Source organism: Pelophylax lessonae, assembly GCF_965119305.1.
Source record: "Pelophylax lessonae genome assembly, chromosome: 7".
NCBI classification, from domain to species: Eukaryota; Metazoa; Chordata; class Amphibia; order Anura; family Ranidae; genus Pelophylax; species Pelophylax lessonae.
This window is the reverse complement of record NC_138774.1, coordinates 36,834,830-36,837,524: the sequence shown is the minus strand read 5'-3', so window position 1 is coordinate 36,837,524 and position 2,695 is coordinate 36,834,830.

The window sequence follows — 2,695 nt, the reverse complement described above, 5'->3', positions numbered from 1 at the left end:
ACACAGGTCGTGAGTACTGAGGATTGCCCCTGGGGGTCTGCCTGAAGTTAGAGGGGACCACTCCGGAAGAGGTTCTGGGATCCAGTGCCAGCTAGTTGTAAAGGGGGTACCTAGGTTGAGGACCCTGAAGCTACAGAGGGGGTACATAGTCAGTGGACCCTGAGGAGTTCAAGTTAAAGGGGGCACCTGCGGTTGGGCCCTGAACGGTACAGAGTGTGTCAGTTGCAAGTACAGCTAGACAGAGTTCTACAGGACATTTACAGCGTTAGTGAGTGTTGGCTGGCGTCAAGGAAGCGCCAACGGGCATTTTTCAGGAGTAAAGTCCCACGTGTGATTAGTTCAATGCTCAAGGAGTATCCCACTCATTCCCTTCTCCCATCCCCTTTAAATCAAATAAAAACCACAAACAAAGATGCCGGAGTTGTCGCTGCTTCAGTTATCACACCCAGGGTCACAGCTCACATGGGCTGGAGAGAGTACCGGTACTAATGGCAGACCCACATCAGGCCACAAGCCTGGAAACCTTGCTACACCAGTAAGCAGTAATCCCAGTTCTGTGAACTACAGAACACCTCCATTTTATGAAGATTATGCAAGGGGGAGGTGGTCTGTAGTCCCAGCACACTTTTTGTCCAAGATTGACAACTCTGCTCCTTCATAGTTACAGTACTATGAATGGACGTTGTCACCCTAGGAAAGAAAGTAAAGGAATAAGCCATAAAAAATAAAATAAATGCAGCCACCACATCTAAGGATCAATATTCCCAAATATAATGTATTGAATTCATGGGTTTTAGACAGGCCTGGGTTTTAGGTTTAAAAAAAAAAAAAAAAAAAAAAAACCTTAGAGCTGGGATACCGTATTTGCTGAGTATATCTCTTTGGAAATGTATTGGTTAAAGGAATGAGATTTGGGAAATGTGATATTAATGTAACTCTCTAAGGCTCAAATCTCCAGATACAGCTCTGCGCCCTGAACGGCATAAGAACCCCGAGCTGTTCTTCTCTGTGACATGTTCTGTACGGATCCCAGGGCACGTCACAGGTCTGTATTTTATATCATAAGGAAAAGAAGATCAGTACTGTTTATAACAGTAATTGTCAACTCATCAGCTAAAGGGGCCTTCAAATGCAGCCCCTGACATCACCAAAGGGCTGCACATAATGCTTAATATACACTAAATGGTCAAAAGTATTGTGACGCCTGCCTTTACACACACATGAACTTTAATGGCATCCCAGTCTTAGTCCGTAGGGTTCAATATTGAGTTGGCCCACCCTTTGCAGCTATAATAGCTTCAACTCTTCTGAGAAGGTTGTCCACAAGGTTTAGGAGTGTGTCTATGGGAATGTTTGACCATTCTTCTAAAAGAGCATTTGTGAGGTCAGACACTGATGTTGGACGAGAAGTCCTGACTCGCAGTCTCCAATCTAATTCACCCCAAAGGTGTTCTATTGGGTTGAGGTTAGGACTCTGTGTAGGCCAGTCAAGTTCTTCCACCCCAATAGCATTGCTCACTTGCCGTGAACACAGGAAGTCGTCCATTTGTACTATCTTGGCGTCCCTCAATACCCACAAGCAGGATCGCCTAATTGTGGGTTTCAGCTGTCCCCTCTCAGCCTGCACAAGGCTGGTTAGCACACAACATCAAGTTCTTTTTTTTTGGGATTATGTGCAACTAAAAGAATTCTTCCTGATACTTCTGAACAGCATTCTCGGTGATTGGCTTGAGCAGTCTGACTACCTGGTTTTAATATTATGCGGGCAGGCCAACAGTCTTAAATCATCACATCAGAATATACCACTATCCAAGGTCACCCCTGAAGAAGGAGTAATCACTGTCACTCCGAAACACGTTGGGTTATTACCCTAGGGTCATGTGGTCACTATTTGCCTGCTGATGTGATGTAATATACTTAGCTTGCCATAATTTATACGTCCTTTTGTATTCTTTTCAATACAATGTTATTTTTTCATAAAATGTATATTGTTATGCAGAATTATATTGTATGAGTGCCTACAAAGTCCCACAATCAGGGGAATTTTCCTATTTGCTATACATATTTGGGATGTGGCACCTTTGGAAGTATTCAACACAAGCATATTTTGTTCCACCCCAAACTCGCTCATCCATGTCTTTATGGACTTTGCTTTGTGCACTGGTGCGCAGTCATGTTGGAACAGGAAGGGGCCATCCCCAAACTGTTCCTACAAAGTTGGGAGCGTGAAATTGTCCAAAATGTCTTGGTATGCTGACTCCTTATGAGTTCCCTTCACTGGAACTAAGGGGCCAAGCTCAACCCCTGAAAAACAACCCCACACCATAATCCCCCCTCCACTAAATGGTTTTACAAGGTCCATAAAGACATGGATGAGCGAGTTTGGGGTGCAGGAACTTGACTTGCCTGCACAGAGTCCTAACCTCAACCCGATAGAACACCTTTGGGATAAATTAGAGCAGAGAATGTGAGCCAGGCCTTCCCGTCCACATCAGTGCCTGGCCTCACAAATGCGCTTCTGGAAGAATGGTCAAACATTCCCATAGACACACTCCTAAACCTTGCAGACAGCCTTCCCAGAAGAGTTGAAGCTGTTATAGCTGCAAAGGGTGGGCCAACTCAATATTGAACCCTACGGACTAATACTGGGGTGCCATTAAAGTTCATGTGTGTGTAAAGGCAGGCGTCACAATAC